Source organism: Elaeis guineensis, chromosome 5, assembly GCF_000442705.2.
Source record: "Elaeis guineensis isolate ETL-2024a chromosome 5, EG11, whole genome shotgun sequence".
Taxonomy (NCBI): domain Eukaryota; kingdom Viridiplantae; phylum Streptophyta; class Magnoliopsida; order Arecales; family Arecaceae; genus Elaeis; species Elaeis guineensis.
Genome location: NC_025997.2, coordinates 89,064,011 through 89,082,391, shown reverse-complemented (window position 1 = coordinate 89,082,391; position 18,381 = coordinate 89,064,011). Strand labels below are relative to the sequence as shown.

General features: G+C 35.2%; 1 non-coding gene across 1 annotated transcript; it reads left to right on the top strand.

Moving 5' to 3' along the window:
* Window positions 1–17,191: 17,191 nt before the first annotated feature.
* Window positions 17,192–17,298, top strand: LOC140858288 (small nucleolar RNA R71). The gene has a single exon (XR_012141855.1). It is a non-coding gene; the product is annotated as a small nucleolar RNA R71 (small nucleolar RNA).
* The last annotated feature ends 1,083 nt before the right edge of the window (window positions 17,299–18,381 follow it).

Sequence of the window (18,381 nt, the reverse complement as noted above, 5' to 3'; positions counted from 1 at the left end):
ATTTTAATTTGGTTTCCCAAACCAAATCAAACCAAAATTAGATCAACCTAATTAAAATAGGTCTTAACCCAATTAAGAACCTAATTTAATCAGATTAAATTAGATTTAAATCTTATTTAATTTTTTAATCAAATTAAAAATTAGATTGACCCAAGTCCTAGTTGAACTAGGACTAGTTTTTCCTTGCACTTGGCTTATCCAATAAACCAATTGAACTTGATCCAATCAAGCCCAAACTAAATCTAATTAAATTATATTTAATTATACTTAATCTCAGCCCATTGGCTTAATCAAATTAAGCCAATTAGTAATCGAATTGCTAATCGATCCTCCTGTAATACTTGCACTGGGTTAAATGTCCATCGTATTGATCATTTAACCCTAGAATGATTCTTAATCATTGATCAACCATCCAATCGGATCATGAACTGTAATGTGTGTGACCTCATAGGTTCGAACCTAAGCCGGTAGCACAGAAATAAATTTCTGTACCAATCGAAGTGACCATCTAGCAATGGTACCCGACGATCAGATAGGTCGAATGTGTAGAACAACATCCTTAGAACCCATGCGGATATAGTTTTCATATAATTCATCCTCTTGACCAAAATGATCATAGGACACCCCAGAGTTCAACTGTCAACTCTGATCAGGTTGTCCACATTGTATTTCAAAATATCAAATCCATCTGATGGATTACCCTGGCCAAGGTTTTGCTAAATTGAAATACAGCGACTCATTCTTCTCCAACTCTTGGAGTGGTCAATCCCATCTCGATCACACTCTGACTTCACAAGTACTTGACTGTGCCTAGAAGCCTTCCGTCCCTGAATTAGAAATTTAGTTAGTCCAGTATCAAAGCATAGTGAGTTGCTTGCAAGTCACTGAGGCGATCTCAAGTCTAAGGGACACTTATACCTATATCTCATCAGAGACATTCTCGACAGCAGAATACTCTGGAGTTGGTCACGTTCAATGACGATGTACCCTTACATCTCACCTGTATGCCATACCAGTGTCTCCACACTCCTTGGTTAAGAGGACAACCAACCCATATGGCCTACAGCGACCTATGCTCGATAGAAGCTGTCGTCCTTATTAACAGCCTATCATTTGGTCGTGAACTGTTTTAAGGACTAATCGATAAATCCTCTCTTTATCGAATCTAAATAGTCCTAAGGACTTCATCATAACAACGGAGTTCATTAGAAGATGAAAGCTTATGATGAAGATGCCAAATATATTTTATTTATTAACAAATCAATTACAATACTTGATTGCTCAACCGTCAACAGCTTGACGATTGGCTTTTGGGACATATTTCCCAACACTTAGAACTCTTGGATACTGAGATTTTAGTAAATGGATTGGCCAAGTTCTCCTTTTTGTCGATCTTCTAAAGATTGACATCACCTTAATAGATTTTTTAAAAAGATGGTAGCAATGCAGAATGCTTGGTAAGCTAATAAGACTTTGGCTCCTCGATATGAGCTATGGGTCCAGTGCTGTACAATACAATAGGACCATCATCAGAGGATGCCACTCCTAGCTTGCCAGTGAACTTATACAATCACATAGATTTCTTGCAAACATCGGATGCTGCAGTACATTCAGCCTCGTAATTTGAATTTGACTATATTTTTCTGTTTGGAATCTTTCCAGCAGATTGCTCTATTATTTAAGATAATGATGTATTCTGACACATTCTTATTATTATTATGTCTAACTAAAAATTAGAGTCATACTCCACAAGTTTTAGGTCAGATTCTCCATAACCGAGTCACCGATCTTTAGTATTTCTCAAATACTTAGGGATGACCTTCCAGTGATTCTCATCCGGATCTTGCAAGTATCCACTCACTATCCTAGTGAGTATATCATATCCGATCTCATACATGGTGTACATGATAGAACAAATTCTAAACCTTATATATATTGGATTGAAAAAACTTAAGTAGCCTCTTAGATCTATCTCAATAGATCTTCATCTCTAGAATGAGAGATGCTTTTTTCAAATCCTTTGTGGAGAACTATGATAATAACAAAATTTTTATTTTCTATTATGTAAGAAATATCATTTTTGATTAAAAAAATTTCATTCACATATAAGACAAAAAATACACTCATAGAACTATTAATCCATTAGTATTTGTAGGGTTCTTCTTCATTCTCAATGAAACCATGCATTTTGATCACTTATCAAAATATACATTTCAACTTCAAAATATTTAGCATTGCCACAAGAAAAAATATCTTGTTATGGTCAATACTATAATGTTGACAATATTCTTAGGCAACCAGACGAGCTTTGTAGATCTTCACTTTCTCATCTGTGCTACTCTGATCCTATTGGAGATCTACTTACACTCTATGGGTATTATCCCTTCGAGTGGATCAACGAGTGTCCATACACCATTGATCTTAATGGATTTCATTTCGGACCTATAGCTCCAAGCCATTAATCGAAGTTGAACCTCTATATGGCATCCATGTAGGTGATCAAATCTTTATTGTTCTCATCGAGTTCAACAAGATCACATCCCAAAACTAGATACCGAAGTATCTATCTGATGGACATGATACTCTATTGGATCTCCTTAATGGTGCCTATACAATAGGTTCTAAGTTTGATCTGATCAAATCTGATTCTATGGGTTCACTAGATTGTGTCAGTTCTTCTATCTATCAAACTTTATAAGTTTCACATTAAAGGCATCAGTACCTTCACCAAGATATTCTTTTTCTTAAAAAAAATATCGAACAATTTTTATTCTTTAGCAAGGTAGAAGTTATATCTCCTAGATTCTTTAGAATTATCTTGTAGAATAATATATATAGGATCAAGATCTAAGCTAATCGATATACAAATACTTAATATAAAATAAATACTCTCAAACTTCAAGATAAGAAAGTATCGACTTATGCCTAGTCCATATCTCATATGGAGTCTTTGTAACTGATTAATTTGGAATCTAGTTTAGAATATAACAAGCAGTCTTAAAAATATAATCCTAAAAGGAGACTGGCAGACTTGTAAATTCCATTATGGATTGAACTATGTCTGATAAAGTTGATTCCAATAAGAGAGAATCTTATTCTCTTCTAGATATGTCAAAAATTTACTGAAAAGATATTCTCCTCTTTGGTCTAACCAAAAGACTTCAATGCTCTTTCAATTTATTTCTCTACCTTATTATGAAATTATTAAAATATTTTAAATAATCCAAATTTATGACAAACATGTTCGTAGATCCAATACATCAGTATGTATCAGATTCAGAACATCATTAGCTCGTTTACCTTCTTTAGTAAAAGGTGACTTGGTCATCTTACTAAGGAGATAGGATTGATAGGTTGATAATGATTCACAATCATTAACCTCAAGAATTATTTTCTGTTGATCCTATGCTTATTTATATGATTGAGCCTAAATTGTCAAAGGTAGTCTTTCATGACATTATCTACTTTAGGAAGTTTGTTTGATTGTGTACAATACACTAACATGTTGTGACTATTCATAAATATCATTCCTTAGTTATTCACATGATTTTGATATCATTCATAATGATATCACAAAATCATTAGACAATAATGACAATCACTAAAATGACATTCTTAGAATTAAAAATATGCTTGACGATTCCTAAAACCAAGATTGGAACATAACTTCTATCTCCAATGTTCAAAAACCTCTTACTGTTTTCAAATTTTCTACTAATCTGAAGTCATTGCAATAATTTGCATAGATTTTTGATATCTAATACCGAGGTAGTAGTGTCACAGATAGAAAAATCATAAGGTGTTATCATATAAGTACCTTGTCCAGTAATTCTTTGCTGATTTCTCTTCTTTTGCCTATTCGGATCAAGAAACTCTGCCAGACTAGGTTAATCTGAGATTTTTTTGTTAGTTCGGACTCATTAGCCCAAGCACGACTCTTTTGCACTTTTTTTTTTATCAAAAAATTATTATCCCACTGAAGATACATCTTCAGAGGTACAGAAGAACTCTTTCAATATTTGAAGGATTTCTTCACACTGAGCATCATCAAATTTACAACTAAATTCATATTTTTCACTGTTCTCAAAAATACCACATGGTGATTTGATCATTTGGCTACTTTTGATAAGTGCATTTCATCACATCACTTGTATTAGATGTAGGAACATCAGATGCTAGATCCATAATCATATTTAGGATCTATTCGTGCTCTAAAACTATTCACAACTTTCGATATCAATTATTAAAGTTGAATCCTATAAATCAGTCACTGTTAAATAGTGAATGGAGCAATGTACATCTAGCCATAACTGAAAGAAAAATATAAGACCTCTATGTTTATGAATTGATTGAGCCTAAAGACTTGAATTTTAGTCTAAAGGTTCTTCCACTATTTTAGTCGAATTGGTAGCCTCTACTTTCAATCCGAGAAATTACCTTAATTCTTTAGTGGGTACTAGAATCTACACAAACTGCATACTAGTCCGAGGATGGCTCGGTCAACCCATATGCATCTATGGGTAGATTTTCAATCAATTATTTTTTTTGAATAATTTTTAATAATTAATTTTATCTCATATTTTATTTTAGTAGGTGATGGGTCTCCACTAAAAGTTTTGGTTAGGTCAAATCATTAATATGAACATACTCAATATTTTTAACTAATGAATGATCAGGTCCAAGGATGGCTTGATCAATCCAACCATCATCAGATAGTACAACAAAGTCATCATCTGATGAATAATAATTCTATCATTCAGAGAGAACACCAGACAGATGGCATCTGTAATATCAATCAAAAATAATGGACCCATTATCATTTATCTTAATGGGAGGCTGTGATCTAGTTATCTCTATAACTAGCTCATTTTATGGATCTAATAATTTAGAAGATTTAAGAATCAATTTAGAGAAGAGATGAGAAGAGATCAACTAGTAAACCATAATCCTCCCACTGACTTCACTAAGTCATTGAATTAGATCAAGATCATACTAGTTGAAATGGTACCTAGATCAGTTACACTGATCAACCTTAATGGCATGGATCAACTCGAATCACTTAGCAGTCTAATCAAGATATAATTCATCAAATTGATCAGGTAAGTGAGATCGATGGGAGGGTCTACTAAGATTGCCTTAGCCACCATCAAAATGGCCAAGTAAGCCGCTTTCAATTAAAAATCATCGATCAAAATGCCAAACTTATCTTAGACACCAATTGGTTAATTAATTTTGATTTGACCAACTTAATGATTCGAATTTCATCACTGAGCCACAATCAAGATCCATTTGGTCTAATCAAAGATATGGACTTGACTATCTACAACTATTGTATTGGTTCTAGAGAAATTCTGATTCAATATTTGATTAGATTTAATCAATTTTTCTAGTTAGTCTATTAACTCTTTGATTATAACCTTAGGTCTAATCCAATTAAAAAGACCTGATTTGAGCTAACCCATGCCCTCATATTTTATGCAAATGATATTAGATCTTTAATTCATAATTCTAGATCTAATCGATTCTATACTTAATTCTCAATTATATTCAGTATCAATATAGATTTAGGTTATGGTTTGAAATAATTTCAATCTTTTATTTTATAAATAATTTATAATAAATATTATGTAAAGATTTTTTATTTTAAAACTGGATCGACTCAATCAATATTGAGCTAGTTATACAAGGAGACTGGGTCAACTCAGTTCAAAACTGGATCGACTCAGTAATTGTGCGAGCACTTCTCAAAGAGTTTCAGATTTAAAAATTTTTGCATAACACTAAAATAAAATCAATCATAATATTTTTAAATTATATCTAAAATTTTTTATGATTCAAGATTTTATTTTCTCATGATTAAAATAATTTTAATCATATAGATTAGATATTTTATTTTTCATACAACTTTATATCACATACAATAAACCTAGGGTTTCAAAATCTAAGATTTTGTAGAAAATAAGTTCTTCTTTTCACGTTCTTCTTCATGGGATCTAATTACATGGCATCCCTACACATCATAAGAGCATCCCATCGAATGAGAAGAGAGGGTCTTTAAATCTTTCTTGCTCCAATGATTGGCCGGCCTGGTGATCAACCAAATCCAAGTACTTTTTAATCGGATCATCTAATCTAATCACATATCATATATGCATGAATTTAGATCTAATCTAAATTATATTAGATCTGATTACAATCTTAGATCACATCTAAATCAGATCATAAACATCACATGCATGATATAAAATTAGATTTGATCAATGATTAGACAAACTAGGACAATCTTTTCACTGTAAGAGGTAAATCTTACAGCAGGACAACCTTATATCAGTTTGTGCAATCCATCATTAATTAAATTTGGATCTAAATATTATATATGAGATCTAAATAAAATTAAATTTTAGATTTAACATGAACATAAATCATGTTATAACGAACCTAGGCTCTGATACCACTGTTGGAATGCATAGGTGATTTCATGCATGTATTTCAAAAATTTTTTTTAAAAAATTATAGCAGAAGATAACTAGATTAATCTAATTAATCTAATATGCATATGATCTAATCATCAAATCAACCTACTCTAGGATCTATGACATATTATGTAGCATATAAGATCTGAAAGATACTGAAGATAAAATCAGCATGCATGCATGTAAGCAGTAGATCACACCAACTTCTAATCTGAGTTCAGAACTCGATACATGAGCACAGATCGATGATTTTCACTACTGAGAGATATGGTAGAGAGGATCTTTACTGGTTGCTCACAGTCGCACATGTGTCCGGTCTCTATGAAAAATCTACTTGAAACCCCGATCTGATCGATCTTCTTGAGAGTGCTAGCTCGTGTGAAGACCTACTTCTTAGCTGATCTGGATCTTTTCTTCAAATATTTGAAAACTTTTTAGAAATTGAAGATAAAATTTTAGAGGAGATGAAGAGATGAAAGAAAGATAAATAAGAAAATATTTTTTTCTAATTTATTCTCTCTTCCCAAACTCTTAGAACCAAAAATTTGAAATTCAGATTTTTATGCATACCCCAAGAGAGAAGATCCTCCTCTCTATTTTTCATGCCATGAACCATACCCAAACTCCCTTCACATGAAGATCTCTCTTCTAATATCTTACACATACAAAAGAAACTATAAAAGCCCCTTTTATAGGCATGTAAGGAGGTGGGGTGAAGAGTCCTAGTGATCCTGGACTCTTACAAGATTCTGCCTCCCTTCATAACTCCATATCCCAAAATATAACAAAAAAATATAGGATGCCCCTTCTCATATTTTTTTATGATACATAAATTCTTCAACTAATATTCTACAAAATATCTCCTCAAAATATTGCACATATAAGGAGAAAAAAATTTATTAGCGTGGAGAGATTGATCTGGATGAGAACAGATTCTCCTGATAAGGAATATTTTGAAATCCAATTTTAAAACCTTTCTTTTATTAGAATCAAATCAAATTTGGATGTAAGATGGAGAAGGAAATGGAATCTTTGTTGTGAAAAGATCTCATACAAAATAATTTTCTACGTGGAGATATATGGCATTCAAACTGGATTAGTGCAGGGAGAAGAGTCCTATTCCAATAAGGACTCTAAGTTTCCTTATTTGAATCCAAATCAAATCATATTTAGTTTAGTCCAAATAAAATATATAAAATCTAATTTAATTAGATTCATAAATTTTTAATTAAATTCTAATCAAATTAAAAATTAATTGAACCAAAGTCCTGATCAAATCAGGGATAATTCTCCCTTAGCGATTAGGTCATCTCATAACCTAATCGGATCAAATCTAATTGAATCTAATTTAATTAGATTTTATTTAATCCTGTTTGCTCAATTAAATTAAGCTAATTAATAATCTAATTACTAATTAATCTTTTATTAATTCACTAATATTTGATGAACTAATTTATTATAAGTTTTGCATAAGGTTAACCATTAATCAAATTTATGATTAAGTCTTTGAACGATTCTCAATCATTGATCAGTCACATGATCAGTCAGAACTTTTTTTGAGTGTGACCCATAGGTTTGAACCTAATCTGGTAGTATAGAAAATCTTTTTGAATCAATCAATGTAACTATCTAGCAATGATGACCCGACGTCTGGATAGGTCAAATGAAGGTGAAGCAACATTCAAGAATCTATTGGCGTATGGTTACCATATAATTTATCCTTTTGATCCTAATACTCGAAGATGATCTAGAATTTAATCATTAATCTTAGATAAATTATTCATATTATATTTTAATCTTTTTCAAATCTATCACATAGATTATCCGGACTCAGATTTTGCTAAATTGAAATACACTGATGCATATCTCTTACTAATTTGGAGGGATCAATTCCATCTTGACTCATGCACTGACTTGACAATTACTTGACTGTATCCAAAAACTTTCCATCATTGAATTAAAAACTCAGTTAGTCCAACATCAAAGTACAGTGAGTTGCTTGTAAGTCACCATAGTGATCTCAGGTTGGAGGAACACTTATACCCATACCCTTCGTGAGCTACCCTTGACAACAGAGTACTCCACAGTTGGTCACGTTCAGTGACAATGTACTCCTACATCTCACCTGTATGCCATACCAGTATCTCTATATCATTTGGTTACGAAGACAACCAACGCATATGGCATACAACGACCAACACTTGATATCACTATCATCCTAGTAATAGCATATCGTTTGGTCGCGAATCAATTTAAGGACTACACGATAAATCCTCCTTTATCGATCAAAGTAGTCCTAAAAACTTCATCACAATATAGAAGTTTGTTAGAAGATGTAATTTTGTGATAAAAAAATACCAAATAACTTTTATTATTTATCAATTCATATATATTTATAATCAGCACAATCATCAAACGATTGATTTTAGGACATAATTTTCAACACCTATTGTTGGAACGTCGATAAGGACATAGGCACGGGCATGATCCAACAATAATTTGGGATCACAATCACATGTGGATGATGACTTCATCAACAGCGTTGATAATAGCACTTCAAGGTTGATGCCTTCTATGAGTCCTACTAAGGATGACTGTATAGACACGAGTTCAAATTTTGAGAATAATAATTAATATAAATAAGTAATTTAATTTATCTTTTTGTTACATCATGTAATATTTGAGTTTTTTTGATTACGTACTGATTTAAATTATTTTAATCATTGCAGCATCATGGCTGGTCTTGGATATGGACTGTTGGTGCAAAAATTCACCTGCATCGGAGAAGTTGGAGTCGAGGGAGTCACGGTCGCCGTCGGGACCTGTAAAGGAAGTCTAAACTGAAGTTGGAGGTGCTCCGGTAAGACCCTCCGATGCTCAAGTCAGTTCTCTGCCTCAACAAGAATGGAGTGCTCGAACAAAAATTTTAGCAGAGTTTTGAGATAGAAATTAGAGCTTAGAGAATAACGTATCTGGGATCTCCCTTTTTATAGGCAGAGGGGGCAATGGATTGATAGCGATGTTTGTAACTGCCAAGTAGTAGGCCGCTCGGGGCCAAGAGGAGTTTGTTATGGAGAGTAAACGGGTGGGGTCGTGGCTATCACCGTAACCTGCCACGTGGAGCCTGTTGCGGAGAGTGGAGCGGCGTCCATTGTCGTGACTTGCCAGAGAGTGGTGGAGCCACGCAGAATCCATCGCAGGAAGTGGAGCAGAATCGTGGCTATTACTGCGGCCTGCCGCGTGGAGCTGGTTGCGGAGAGTGGTAGAGCCGCACAGAATCCGTCGCAGGAGGTGGAGCAGAGTCGTGGCCATTACTGTGGCCTGTCACGCGGAGCCTGTTGCGTGGAGTGGTGGAGCCGCATGGAATCCATCGCAGGAGGTGGAGCAGAGTTGTGGCCATTACTGTGGCCTGTCAGGGAGTCCAGGCCTGTCGGCCGAAGGTCGATCGAAGCGCCTGGTGGAGAGAGGTAGCTATCCATCTGAGAGGAGCTCAGATGTTGCTTGCGAGCCTTCTACCGTTGGGCACCTTGAGCGTTAACACTACAAGCGAGGGTCATTTGCTGTAGGACCTCGATCGGAGGGCTTTCCGCAGACGAAGCTCGATCTTACGCAGAATTTGGCGGAGGGTCGATCGGTCAGTGGGTGTCGAATGGCGCTGAAGAGGTTCATCCGCTGGAGGGGTCCGTGATGTGCAAATTTTAAAATTTGTAAATAAAACCGCAAGCGCACGGTGTGCAGAGTAGCACGACCAGCGAGTACGGGTCGATCCCACAGAGACTTGGTTTAAAAATGATTTTTAAATCTATGCTCAAGCAAGCTTTAACGAAAATCAAAAGTCGAAAGTTGTTTGCTAAAGACAATAAGACTAAGGATCTAGAGTTTTTGAATCCACTAGATCTAGATTAGGAAATTCTACCTAGAATTTTTCTTATTGATCCTAACGACTACTCCTCTTGTCTTTCCCAAGCATAGATTATGAAGGGACTAAGGCCCAACGATAACCCATCAAGATTCTTTACAGGAGAGTAGTAACTAGGATCCCTTAGGGTTTTCTCATCCTATGCACTGAATCAAGCATAAACTATGAAGGGACTCTGACCCAACTGTAGTTCATCAAAAATTCTTGGCAAAAGAGGAAGAAAAAGAAACCCTAAGAAAAAGAAAGAACCCTATGTAAAATCCCTACTCATGATCTAGCTTCATCGCAAACCCTAGAAGGGATGCTTAGCTAGACATGATCTAAATCTACTTGCAAAATTTAAATGCAGAAAAATAAACTACCCTAATTTTATAAATTAAACTATCCTAATTGCATAAATTTAAACTGCATAATTTAAACTAACCTAATTGCATAAAATTAAATTGCATAAATTAAACTATCCTAATTGCAAGAAAAATAAATTGCATAATGTAAAGAGATGAAATTGCATAAAAATAAGATTTTATATAAAAAAATTTATTATAAAAATCTCAAAGCTCGAGGCTTGAGAAGAGAGCTAAAAACCCCACTATCTAGGGTTACAAGCTTGATCGGAAGGAAGAATACATAAAACAAGGGCCTTTGGGGACTTTTTATAGGCATTTGGGGGTTATAAGGTTTTCAAAACTTTAGATGTGGGACTAAGAGATTTTAGAGGGTTGTTAGGGGGGTTTATGGTGTGCCGATGGGTCCATGATCCATGCGCCTGTTGCTGTGGATCAGGCGGCTAATCAGATCACCAAATTAGTTGATTTTTGACCAATTTTGATCTGATTTGACTCGGGTTTGACCCAATTGAGTCTTCTTTCTTCATTCTTCAATTTCTGGGTCAATTTAACTCCGTTTTGCATAAAATTTATGCCGTTGGAATCCTCTTTCCTTGTTCTTTCTATTAATAATCTTTTCTTCTACAAAATATAATAACAAGTATCAATTTCTTAATAAAGTTAGATAATTTAGATATTAATTGATACTTTTTATGTCAATTTGTGACATAAATCACACCCCCCAACTTAATCATTGCTAGTCCCTTAGCAATGTACCAAAATAAGATCATATTTCAAAAAGATCCTTCCTTTCCAAATTAATTTAAGATCGAAATTCAAGAAGTTTTCTAGTATTACTAAGTAATGAGCTTCGAATTAGAATCGGTAGTCAGTCTACTTAGAAGCTTTCTTAGAGTATACTTAAAGTTTTATAGCACTTGTGTGAGTGATAACTAACTTAGTATTTCAGTATTAACTTGTACAGGCCAATTGTATCATTTTTCATAACTTAGTTCGATTAATTTTCTATACACCCCAGATTAAACAAAGAACTAAGGTAGCTTTCACACTGTTTTATTATTTTTTATTTATTTTTTTTTTTTGCTGAGCATCCTGGCCTTCCCACCATCGTTTGATGCGAATCTCAACACTTGACTTAGGTGAAAAGACCCGGTTACTAGGCTTAGGGAAATCCACATTTACTCTATGTTTTGTATTTTATTTCAGGCAGGTAGCTCTTTCCTTAAATTCAAATTTCTTCAATTGGGGTGTAGAAAAAATTATCTAATTTAAATAATACTCAAATCCTTAATTGGCCTTACAATTAACACCTACTTTACCTTGTTAGTGTGCATGTGCAATTGGAAGTGCTAATAGTCTTTAAATGACCTAAGCCACCAAGAGTCTAACCAGCTAATCTTCTCCGTGACTCACTACATTAGCAAATACTTTCTAACTTACTCTTATTTCTTTTATAGATTAATTTATTTCATATATATATATATTTATTTATTTTTTATTTTTTACATAATATATTAAATGCAAGAAATAACTCATAGTGGAAGGAAAAGGAAATGATAACACCTGATTTTGTTCAAGCTCTCCCCCCAACTTGACCGACATTGTCCCCAATGGAGTTTATCTAATTTATTTGTCCTAAGCAAACTGAAAACAAAGAAAGCATTAGAAATTAAATAAGCTGGGTTGCCTCTCAGAAGCGCTAAGTTTTATGTCTTCAGCCAGACCAAACCTCGAAGCAACTTAATCAGAATAAGTTGGTTCATAAAGAACCATGGCATCTTTAACAGTCTTGACAGGTAATTCCAAGAATGGTTTTCAATCTCAACAGCTCCGTGTGAAAAGACTTCCTTTACTAAAAATGGTCCTGTCCATCTAGACCTAAGCTTTCCTAGAAACAGATGTAATCTAGAGTTATATAAGAGTACCTTTTATCCGATATTAAAAGTTTTTCTTATAATTGATTGATCATGAAATGCTTTGGTTCGTTCCTTGTATATCCTTGCATTTTCATAGGCTTCATTTCTAAGTTCTTCTAATTCATTCAATTGAAGCTTCCTATGGTTTCCAGCGTCGTTCAAATTTGTATTTAGTTGTTTGATGGCCCACATGGCTTTGTGTTCTATCTCAATAGGCAAGTGACATAGTTTACCAAACACAATCCTATAAGGAGACATTCCTAGATTGGTCTTGAAAGCGGTTCGGTATGCCCAAAGTGCATCAATTAATTTCAAAGACCAATCCTTTCTATTGGCACTAACAGTTTTTTCCAGGATCTGTTTGATTTATCGGTTTGACACTTCAACTTGCCCACTAGTTTGAGGATGATATGGTGTGGCTAATTTGGGGGTGACATTATACTTTTTCATCAATGTTGCAAAAGGTCGGTTACAAAAATGGGTTCCCCGATCACTAATGATTGCCCTAGGAATACCGAAATGGGAGAGAATATTTTCTTTAAGAAACTTAATGACCATTTTGCTATCGGGTGTTCTACATATAATTGCTTCTACCCACTTTGAAACATAATCAACTGCTACTAGAATATATTTATTTCCAAAGGAATTTGGAAATGGTCCCATGAAATCGATCCCCCAAACATCAAAAACTTCAACTACCAAGATTGGGTTGAGTGGCATCATGTGTCGCTTGGTGATTCGACCCATTTTCTGACATTGAGCACAACTTTTACAATATTCATGAGCATCCTTAAACAAATTGGGCCAATAAAAACTACATTGGAGAACCTTAGCAGCAGTTTTCTTAGACGCGAAGTGACCCCCACATGCTTGATCATGACAAAAAGATAAAATATTCATGACTTCATTATCTGGGATACACCTTCTAATAATTTGATCAAGACATTGTTTAAAAAGATAAGGAACATCCCAAATGAAATACTTCACTTGGGCAAAGAATTTATATTTATCCTGCTTAGTCCAATGAGAAGGTATCTTACCTATGGCTAAATAATTTACAATATCAGCAAACCAAGGTTCAGTAGACACAGACATGAGTTGCTCATCTGGGAAAGATTCATTGATGGGTGGTTCACTAGATGGTGCGACTGGAATTTGGGACAAATGATCTGCTACAACGTTCTCAGTACCTTTCTTGTCCCTAATTTCTAGGTCAAATTCTTGAAGGAGCAAAATCCATCTGATTAAGCGTGCCTTGGCATCCTTCTTTGCTAGGAGATGTCTAATGGCTGAGTGATCGGTGTAAACAATGGTGTGGGTCCCAACCAAATAAGATCTAAATTTTTCTAAAGCAAAAACAACGGCAAGAAACTCCTTCTCAGTTGTGGTGTAGTTAAGCTGCGCATCATTTAAGATTTTACTTGCATAATATATCACTCTAGGCAACTTATTTATTCGTTGACCTAAGATTGCGCCCACAACATGATCGGACGCATCACACATTAATTCAAATGGTTCAGACCAGACAGGAGGATGAATGATTGGAGCTGATACAAGTGCATTTTTTAGAAATTCAAAGGATTCCAAGCACTCATGAGTAAATTCAAATTTGGTATCCTTTGCCAAAAGATTAGTCAGTGGACGTGCTACTTTGCTAAAGTTGGCAATAAACCTTCTATAGAATCCAGCATGACCTAAAAATGAACGTATTTCTTTCACAGATTTAGGTGGTGGAAGACTTACAATTAGATCTATTTTGGCCTTGTCCACTTCAATCCCCTTTTTAGAAATGACATGGCATAGAATTATTCCCTGTTTGACCATAAACTGACATTTTTCTCAGTTGAGAACTAGGTGCTTCTCCTTACATCGTTCTAGAACTAATTGCAGGTGATTCAGACACTCGGAGAAGGTTAGGCCAAAAATAGAAAAGTCATCCATAAAAATTTTTAGAAATCGTTCTATCATATCTGAAAACATGCTGATCATGCATCTCTGGAAGGTTGCCGGTGCATTACATAGTCCAAAGGGCATTCGTCTATAGGCAAAAGTACCAAATGGACAGGTGAATGTAGTCTTTTCTTGATCTTCAGCGGCTATGGGGATCTGGTTGTAACCGGAGTATCCATCAAGAAAATAGTAAAACTCTTGTCTGGCTAGTCTTTCCAACATTTGATCAATAAATGGCAAAGAAAAGTGATCTTTCCTTGTCGCAGCATTCAACTTTCTATAGTCTATACAGACCCTCCATCCCGTTTGGGTCCTAGTTGGGATAAGTTCGTTTGCATCATTTTGGACCACTGTTACCCTAGATTTCTTGGGTACTACTTGAATTGGGCTTACCCAAGAGCTATCAGAAATAGGATAAATTATTCCACTATCTAGGAGTTTCAGAATCTCCTTTTTAACTACATCCTTCATAACTGGATTAAGCCTTCTTTGGGCTTCTCTTGTTGGTTTAGCCTCTTCCTCTAAGTATATTCTATGTTGAACTATAGAAGGGCTTATTCCTTTGATATCTGCAATGGTTCAACCTATTGCCTCTTGATTTGCTTTTAGAACTGACAATAACTCCTCCTCTTGCTTGGGATCTAGGTCTGATGCAATAATTACAGGCAAAGTTTCTTTGGATCCTAGATATGCATACTTGAGATGTTCTGGGAGGGGCTTCAGTTCTAAAATAGGTGCTTCCTCTATCGATGGTTTAGGTGATGAGTTCACCATCTCAATGATTGGTTCAGTAGGAAGTGTCGATTCCTGATTAATCTGATTTTTTTTAAGTATTTCATTGACATCCTCAGACTCATGGATTAACCAGGGGTTAGACTCTAGGTCGACTTCATCATCACTAATGTCAATGGATTCATAAATACCATCTTGGACTACATTGACATCAGCATGAGAAGAGGATTCCTGTTCTAAGTTAAAAACATTAAGCTCAATGGTCATATTCCCAAAGGATAACTTCATTAGACCATTTCGATAATTGATTTCAGCATTGGCCGTAGCTAAGAATGGTCTTCCTAAAATGACAGGTATATGTCCTTTAGGATTCGCAACTCGCTCAGTCTCTAAAACAATAAAATCTACAGGGAAAATGAAATTTTCAACCTTTATCAGAACATCCTCGACCATTCCCTTAGGGATCCTGAGAGATCTAACGGCTAATGTAATGTGATCCCAGTAGGTTGAAGTTTTTCTAATCCTAGTTGTTCATACACCAAATATGGAAGGATATTCACACTAGCTCCTAGATCTAGCAAGGCCTTTTTTATATTGGTTTCTCCAATAACATAAGAAATTGTTGGAGCTCCAGGGTCCTTATATTTAATTGGCACATGGCTAGATAGGTATGAACTGACACTTGCAGCCAAAAATGCTTTCTTTGGTACATTAGTGGTCCTTTTCCTAGTGCAAAGATCTTTTAAAAATTTGGCATAAGTTGGAACCTGATGAATTATATCTAAAAGAGGAATATTAACTTGGACTTGTTTAAATACCTCTAAAATTTTGTCTAAATGTTCAGATTTATTGGATTTCAGTCTGTTTGGAAAAGGAGCTCTAGGACTTTTAAGTACTGGACTAGGTGAATTTTCAGTTTCTGGTGCTTGAGGTTGAAAGGTAGTAGTTTTAGAAGGTGACTCGACAGATGAGTCATCTATATCATCAAGTGCAACTACCTTATTGTCTATTTGTTTTCCTGATCTTAAGGTATGAATGGCATTTACACCATTAACTTGGTTTCCTTGTTGGGGTCGTGGACCATTTTGGTTCCTAGGATTTGGCTCAGGTTGGCTAGGTAACCTACCATGTTCTCGTTCACTAATAGTCGAAGCCAGCTGACTTACTTGCATTTTCAGACGGGCTATAGCTTGGGTGTTATTATTTATGAGTTGACCCGTGGTTTGCATAAAGCTGGTATGTGTCTTCATCATGGCTTTTAGGCTTTTTTCTAAAGAGATAATTTTTTTGTCATTATCATGGAAGCCTGGCGGGTTGTTCATCACTGGGTTGGACCTTAGATTTTGCTGATTGAAATTTGGATTGCCTACATTAGGATTCTGGGACCATGAGAAATTTGGGTGATTCCTCCAACCTGGGTTATATGTGGGTGCATAAGGATTGTTCAATGGTCCTTGATAGGTGGCATTCACCTGTGCACACTCATTCGAGTAGGAACATTCTTCTAAGACATGATCTGGTGCATTGCACCCTTTACACATGGGTGCAGATATTTGATTTACATTGGCTGGTCTCTGTAATTCTAAGGCTTCCAATCTACGTGTTAAGGTTGCAATCTTGGCCTCTGATGCTAGGGTTGGTTGAATTTGATGCATTCCTCCTCTTGAAGGTGTAGCTTTATCAGGTTCCCTAGTTGTTTCCCACTGTAAATTTTTCTTGGCTAGGTCTTCTAAGAATTTCCAAGCTTCAGTAGTTTCTTTGTCCATAAATTGGCCTTGGCACATGGACTCTAGCATGGTTCTTGAGTTTGAATCTAACCCCTCATAGATGATCTGGCATAGTCTCCAAGTTTCTATTCCATGGTGTGGGCATTGGGTCAAAAGATTCTTGAAACGATCAAAGTACTTCCAAAATGATTCACCAGCTAGTTGGTAAAATTGATTTATTTTATTCCTAATCTTAGCTATTTTATGATGGGGGAAATACTTTTTTAAAAATGTTCTCACAAAGCCCTCCCAAGTAGTGACAGAATAGTTTGGCAGACTATAAAGCCACTTCTTAGCATTATCCTTAAGGGCAAAGTTGATTAATCTAAGTTTGACCTCATCCTCTGTTAATTGCAGTTTCATGGTTGCACATACCTCCTCAAATTCTCTAATAAATATATAAGCATCCTCTAATCCTGTGAATTTTGGAAGCATATTTATGATTTGAGGTTTGATTTCAAAATTGTTAGCTGTGGGTTGTGGCAACCTGATACAAGATGGTTGGATGGAGCCAACTGGATAACACAAATCCTTAAGGGTCATGGGTTGGATTGGTTCAGCCATTAGAACAACAGGAATTGACTCAATCCTAACTAGACGACCAGACACTCTTCTCCACACACGAGGTGTATGGTTCTCGATGTTTATACAATTTTTTTTTTTTTATAAAATTTTTATGTATAAGAAAAAGAAAGAGAAAAAAATCTAAAGAGAAGATCCTAAGGAGTCCTAAATCTAAAGAAAAGTAACCAAATTAATTTAAATTTTAATATTTTTTTTTTCAAACAAGTGAAACAATAAATTAAACTCAATCTATCCTAGGGTTAACCTAAATCTAGACAGCTCCTAACTGTTTCAAGATGACCCTTCAAACCTTCCAAGTGGAGATTGATCAACTAGTTAGCCAGGTAAGTATAAGAGGTGGGAGGTTCACTCATCGTTGCCTTTCTAGACACCAAACGAGTTGGTCAAGCCAGCAACTGAACCAATTTAACAAACCACCCTCAGGGACTTGCCTAGACACCAACTAATCAAACAACTCAAACTTGGTAGAACTCTTAGGGTTCCTTGTCCTATTGAGCTCGAATTTCTTAAGGTTGACGTCTAATTGATTTTAAGATTAAAAGTCTAGGTAATGCAATATGATGGAGATGGTTTTTGGACTAAGGAAGGGTAATGAAATCCCCACCTTATCTTGTTAATGGGTTGATGCCCTTAGATTAATTATGAAAATGCAAATGCAAATAAACAAGATGACCAAGAATGTAAAAGATTTTA